This window comes from Hydra vulgaris, chromosome 09 (assembly GCF_038396675.1).
Source record: "Hydra vulgaris chromosome 09, alternate assembly HydraT2T_AEP".
In the NCBI taxonomy this organism is placed as follows: Eukaryota; Metazoa; Cnidaria; class Hydrozoa; order Anthoathecata; family Hydridae; genus Hydra; species Hydra vulgaris.
In genome coordinates this window covers 10,719,029-10,726,509 of record NC_088928.1, presented here as the reverse complement: position 1 = coordinate 10,726,509, position 7,481 = coordinate 10,719,029, and the positions used below count along the sequence as shown (strand labels likewise).

Below are 7,481 nucleotides of genomic sequence, written 5' to 3'. Positions count from 1 at the left end.
CAACTTTTGTTGTTTCTCGTCTATGGTAGCTTGATTTGCAATGCCTGCATTACCAAAAATTGAGGAAAAAAAAATTAATTAAGAAAAAAAAAGTAACAAAGCAATAAATTAAGGAAAATATCAGTTAACCTTTTCGTAAAGTCATCCATTGTTCAAAGCACTTGAAATGTGCACTGCATGTTTCGTGTTCTTTAAGTTTTTTGACAAGCCTTCCCAAGTGTTCATTCCTTGCCGGAATGGTGAAGAAGTTATCCCAAAAAGTTTGCAACAAAAACAAAACACTTTATTGCTGTTCAAAGATTATGTGAGCCATGTGCGTTCAAAGATTTCTCCATTCTTCATCTTGCGGTTATAATAACTCAGTGAAAATCGTCTTCTTTCTAAATTGTATGGAAAATCAATTTCGATCTTTTTGAAACCACGTTTAACAATGTCACACCTCTGTGCTTCAGAAACATTATCTGGCCACTCAGAAGGATCATCACTGAGAAAAAGAGGCGGAATTGTTATGCTATTTGACGTAGACTCGCATATCAACCTATCTGACTCTACTCTAGTATTCAAATAATGACAATCAGAATTATTTGTAGTTTCTGTTGGTATCGAAACACTTCTAGTCTGAACTAATGGTTTCAAAGAATGTGTTTGCTTGGGGTGATTTGCGATTTCCTCCCTGGCTGCAGCTTTTTCTCTTCTCTTAGTGGCACCACTTTTCACTTTTTTCATACCAATAATTATATCGTGATATACTATCGAAATATAATTATAAATTTTTGGAAACCTTCATTGTTTATTTTTTTTTAATATAAAAAACTAACAACGCATAATAATAATAATAATAACAATAATAATAGTAATAATAATAATAATAATAACAATAATAATAATAATAATAATAATAACAATAACAATAATAATAATAATAATAATAATAACAATAATAATAATAATGATAATGGCCTTATAATCATTTGAACTTTAAAATAAACAAATGCAAAGCGTAACAGTTTTTCATTTGTTTCTTTAAAAACAATCTCAATCTTTGCTAGTACGTTTTTCCAATTTTCTTTGCTAGAAAGAAAATGACTTTTACTTGTGCGATTTCTATCCTAAAAAAGTCTTTGCTAGCAAGTTTTTCATTTTTCTTTGCCAGAAAGGATATATGTATTTCTTTCTTCTTTTCTATCCTCCAATTATTCTATCCTAAAAAGTAATCATGTTTTTTTCTATCATAGCAAGAATTTTCATGTTTCTTTCCTAGAAAGGCTTTCCTGAATTCTTGTCTAGAACCGGCCAACATAAATTGTGAATAGCCAAAAATAAAAAGCGATTTATAATTTATAAATAAATAAACATTGAAATATGTAATCTAAATACAAATAATAATATATCTGCACCTAATAAAATATGCGAATTAGATAAATATATTTCTTCGCACGATTGGCTGCTGCTTAATAGTTTCTCTTTAACGGTTTGACAGATTTTTACAAACCTCGCGTTTTTCATAAAAATCGGACCCCGGGAGTTAAATTTTTTTTTTTTTTTTCTACATGAAAAATATTATTGCTTTTTTCACGCTTGCTTAATTTTGGTAATATCGTGTTTAAAAGGACATGTTTTTTTATTAATAGTAACAGTAACTATATATATATATATATATATATATATATATATATATATATATATTCAAATATTCTTATTATAAAAAATACAAAAAAAAAAATTTCAAATTACAAAAAGGGCCCCTAAAAATGTTGGGCCCCCCAGTTGGGGTGTGTGGGGGAGTCTAGCCACGGCTCTGGGTGATAATAAAGAAAATATAAGAATGATTTTATGCATGGAAAACGATAACCACTATGCATGCAATTATTAACATTAGTTTGTTGTTTTTTATAGTATATATATATATTACAATATTATTAATCACCCTTCGGAAATATGTTTACAAGGTAAAAATACAAACTAACAACCATCCAAATATAGTTTAAAATTAACCAAGAATAAAAGGTTAAAACAAAATATAAAAGAATCATTTAGGAATAATTTTTTCAAGAGTATTTTTAAATATTGTTCGTTGCTGCTTGTCATTCCAACATTGAACTGCCAACTGTTCCAAAATTTGAAGAGTATCTTACGGAATTACATTTTCTTTTGGTTTTCATATTCAATCTATGAATGTTGCATAATTGACATTTTCTGAACTTTAAATAGAGAATGTAGGGTAGGGTGGGGCAAGATGCCCCCCTTAACAAACTTTAGCATATATAACAAATACTTTTACATTTTCTTGTAACTTTTCTTTTTAATATCAAAGTCTACTTATAAGAGAAGACATTGGTATAATAAAATAACTACTTTATTACTGGTGATAAACTTTAAAATTAAAAAACTAATAATTGTGCAAAAAGACATCTTGCCCCAGCCGTAGGGCAAGATGCTCCAAAGAGTGCATCTTGCTCCAAACCTTTTAAACAGTTGTTAAAAATAACTACCAGTTAAAATAAAAGCTATTAATAGTTCTTTATTAAAACTCTTTACATTTTATTAAAATAACTGAAATATAAACACTGCAATTGTTCTATGCAATTGTCTTGAAGATAAATAACTTTTTTTAATTTATATCACTAACATAAATGTTCAAATAACATATACATGATTATGACTCACAGTAGTAGCATAAGTCTGAATCATCTGGACCACATGAAAAGTGGTACCAAGATGTACATTTACTACATTGTGTCCAATCATCAAATGGTGGCACATTGTATGGACAAGAGCATATGGTGCATAGAGTTGTATCAGTGATAAAAATTTCAGAGGTAGAAACCATATCTTTCTTCTTTTTCATTTGTTTCTTTATGCCATTAGGTCTTTCTGCTTTCTGCTTTTCAGGCTTTTTCACCTTTTTTGTCTTTAAATTTATTGATTTCATTTTTTGCTTGATCACCTTATTAAGTGCAGCTTTTTCTTTATGCAATATAACTGCTTGTTGCTTTTTTTTTACATTGTTTTCATGCTCTTCTAGTCGCTTCTTGAAAGGTGAAGAAGTAAGGTTTTCAGCTGACTCTGTTTTTTTCTTTCGTTGTCTTAAAACAGGAATTTTGGGACGTAGAGAAATCTTTTCCAAAATATTTAAGGGAGAATTAAGGCCAAGATACTCATCAACAATTGGCAAAACTGCATCATCAACAGCCTTCAATTTTGCAGCAGTAGTTGTTGTGCTCATGACATTTGCCAACTGTATAGGTGCAACAAGAGGCAAATTAGGCAATTCACTAAATTGCTGACAGATTTTCAATGGCTCAGCTTCATTAGTGAGCAAAGCTGCTTCAAAGGCTTCATCATTAAAAATAAGGTCATTTATTGGGTACAAACCAGAGCATCTAAAACCATTGATTGCTTTGTCAACGTTTGCAGTAAAGTTGTAGGCAGTTGCAAAAATACCTGCCATGTCAAAAAATGAAATTCTATGCCCCTGATGTGATAACATCCAGTTGCTTGCTGCTGTATTGTAGTCAACTTTCAATGGTTTAAAAAATGTACAATCTAAAGGTTGCATCTTGTGTGTACAATGAGGTGGAAGAGTTATGAGATGGATCCCATTGTCACGACAAAAGTTAATTGTCTCAAGTGTTTTGTGACTGTGATGACCATCAAGTACAATTAATTGCTCATTAGTTTTAGATGCATGAGTCACAGCAACAAAATGTGTTAACCATTAAATGAATAAAGATGAATCAGTCCATCCACTGGAGCTAACTCTAATAATTGAGCTTGAAGGTGCACCAACAGCCAGCCTATCAGTCATTCGCTTACGGGGAAATATAAATAAGGGTGGGACATAAGTGCCACTTGCACTCATTGCACACACAACTGTCACAGTAGCACCTCTTTCTCCACTAGTTATTTTCGAAACTTGTCGTTTGCCTTTCGTTGCAATTATTTTTCCTGGCTTATGGACATTTGTGATTCCAGTTTCATCCATATTCCAGAGCTGTTTGGCTGAAAACTTATGTTCCTCAAATAATGACTTGTATACTGAAAAAAACTGATTTACTTTTGGTTTATTGAAGCCAATGGCTCTGCTTATACTGGTGGCTTGTGGAGTTCGAATAGAAAGTTGTGGATTGCGAGGCATGAATCCTCGCAGCCAATCCACTCCTGCCATTTTTGACTCTTTATTAAAAGGATTATCGATTCTCATTTGTTTAGAAAAATCATATGCTAGGCGACGCACATCTATTGTTGTCAAGCCAAATAATGCTGTTTCCATAATCTGAACTTGTGTAACAATCTTTAATTCAAATTCTTTACTAAAAACAGGAAATTTTCCACCCAGAGACAAACCACCAGCTACTTTAACTTTTCCATCTCGATGACGTTGTAATGTTTTTTTATTAATACTAAACTCTGATGCAACATTCTTTAGACTGCAGCCCATCTTTATTACATCTAATGCTGACTTTATTCTATCATTTGTTGCACCTCTCTGTGTTTTTTGCACATAATTTCTCACCATTATTTGTAATATTTAAATATGTATCTAAAGAAATATTAAAACCTTAAAATTTTAATTATATAAACATACCAACACATACACAGTATTATATAATTATTCAATACATTATTATTTTATACATTACATAACATCTATAAATTAACTCTCTTTGAGTTAAATAAGAACTTACTAAAGTTACATGTACATACAAAATTACTCAAGATTATTAACAATAACACGATGTTGCAATTATTAATATGATGTTGCATGCTAAACACAGCTCCTTTTATTAGAAATTGTATTATGCACATGTAATAATATATGAAGTTGTATTAATACAACTTTATTCAGCTGAATGCAATGCATATTTGTAAAAGTTTTACAAATATGTATTGAATTGCAGCAATAGCATAAGATACAGCTTCATTTTACTTAGCATATACATTATAACATTTACTTAATATATAAAATTATTTTAAAAAGCTATTTATAAATATGTATAATAGTTATCAACATATAAACCAACATATAAACATTGTCAATAACTAAATTAGTAAACGTTTTTATGTTCTAAACACACTTTAAAAATGGTAGAAATTTCGTAAAACCACAACGCAAGAAGCCCTTTGAGGGCATCTTACCCCACGTAACCGAGGACATCTTGCCTCATCTGTAGTGAGTGCAAGTTTAATACAAATAAAATTAATTTTATTGCTAAGTTATAAAATTTCTTGACTATATATTATTGTGGGATAAATTCTCTATAAAACAACACATTTCTTACCTTAATCGCATAAGTATTGCCAATCCAATAAACATTCAAAATTAGAAGCAACTTACTAACAAAATACTCAAAAAAGTAATAAACCGATTTAAACCTCACCTACCAGCAATATTAAAAACATTTTTTATTCCACGATTTTGTTTTAACTTTATGAATAGTATTATAGAGGGATAAAAAGTTACCGTCCTATGATACTCTCACATAAGCAAAAAGACATCTTGCCCCACGGGTCATCTTGCCCCACCCTACCCTATATAATCTTTATTATACTCAGAGATATTAAAAAATAATTTAACTGCATTCCTTCCAAGTTTGTCAAGTTTTTTCTTTATTGAACCTTTATTTTTACAGAGCTCTAGACCGTGACTTAGCGTCGGAACTGTAAAGGATTTAGACAAAATTTAGAACCAGGAAACTTAATTATGCCAATCGGATTCCAGCTTGAATCAGAGTTTGCATTGTTGTTGAAAAATTTGATACTCCAGTGTCAATTTATATTGTATTAAGAGCGGCAAAAGTTAATTTTTTTGTGTTCCAAGTATACCCCAGATGATTAAGTTTATATTGTGTGTTTATATAATCTTAATCATCTGGGTTTTACTTGCAGGCCCGTACTATAAACATTTTTAGAGGAAAAAAGGGGGTTGACCACCTGACAATCACCAGGGAGAACGAGGAAGGCAGGGCACTCCCCCACTTTCCCCTCCCCCCACTTTTTTTATCTAAGCCCTTTTCTTTTTTTCTTTTTTTTAGAAAAATCAAGACTTTTTTTAGAAATTGATGATTGTGCACCTTCACTTCGAAACCCTTGATACATATTTTAATTTAATTTTAAAATTTGGTTATTAAGACGTAATAACTTTTCGTAGAGCTGTTTTATTTTTATAATTTTTTCATCTTTAAAATACTTTACGAAAATACATCCATTTAAAAATTTCATCTCACATACCTATTAGCAACACTGGATATTTTATTTATTGATAAAATGAACGAAAATGTCTTTCTATACCGCTGGTGGGAGTCGAACCCACAACCTTTGGATTAGAAGTCCAACGCGCTAGTCCATTGCGCCACAGCGGCTATGCGAAGGTTCAAAAATATTTTTAATTTATAAAGCAATAATTTCTTATACCACTTAAATTAATTTACACTTGCTTTCATTTAATAATATTACTGTTGAATTTTTTTGTTTGTTTGTTTATTTTATTAAGGCGTCACTCCGTGACACCGAACCTAATTTTGTAAAATTATAAAAATTTGTAAATTTTGGGTTAAATAAATGGATATAATATAAACTATTTTGATATAAATATGTTGTAAAAAGTGAAATCACTGAACGTCAATCTATTGGTAAAGAAATGCTTATCAGACTTTATTTTGAAAATAATGGTCACAATTTTTTCAAAAATCATGTAATTATTTTTTCATTCAATTTAGAACAATCTTATTTATAAATGTGCAAAATTTCAAATCGATTGGCAGTTTTTCGATTTTTGGCCATTTTTCCTTTGTTTGGCCTTTTTGTGGCCGTGGGTCCTACTGCTGGTGATTTTTTTTTTTTTTTTTACTTTTTTTGATTATTTTAAAATACAAAATAGTTTTGAAGTTTTATAGAGATTATATAGAAACATATGTAACGATTTATACACTTTAAAAAATGAAAAGATTTTAAAAAAGCTAAAATTTTAGCTTTAAAAATATTAGCTTTAAAAAAACTAAGATTTTAAAAAAGCTAAAAAAAACATCAAAACACCGGGAGAAAAAATTTGTTGCGTATGTGTCATGATTGAGATACTTATGTTATTAATGTGCTCAGGTAATTAATTAGTCCTAATAGGCTGCAGATGGTCTGAAAAAAAAAGTTATCTGAAACATAATAAAGAAAAAACTTAAGGTGGATCCATGGTAAAAAACCAAAATATTTAAAATTTTTAACAGTTTTTTTTTTAAATAAAATATGAACAATAAATAAAACTGTAAAATAAAAAACCAATAAAAAACAAAAAATAAACAATTTTAAACTGCTGAATCAGCAAAAAATACACAAAAAGTGAATTATTTAAAACAAATGTTGCTTGAAAAATGTTCATGCTATCAAATTTTATAAATTAGAGACAACACAGAATATTTGTTTATTATCCGAGGCAGTTTATATGTGTTGGACATATTCGCTCTAAGATTATAGCTATCATTTTTATT

The 7,481-nt window shown here is 29.7% G+C and overlaps 1 non-coding gene across 1 annotated transcript; it reads right to left on the bottom strand.

Moving 5' to 3' along the window:
* Positions 1–6,288: 6,288 nt before the first annotated feature.
* On the bottom strand, positions 6,289–6,362 carry trnar-ucu (transfer RNA arginine (anticodon UCU)). The gene has a single exon. It is a non-coding gene; the product is annotated as a tRNA-Arg (tRNA).
* Positions 6,363–7,481: the final 1,119 nt, after the last annotated feature.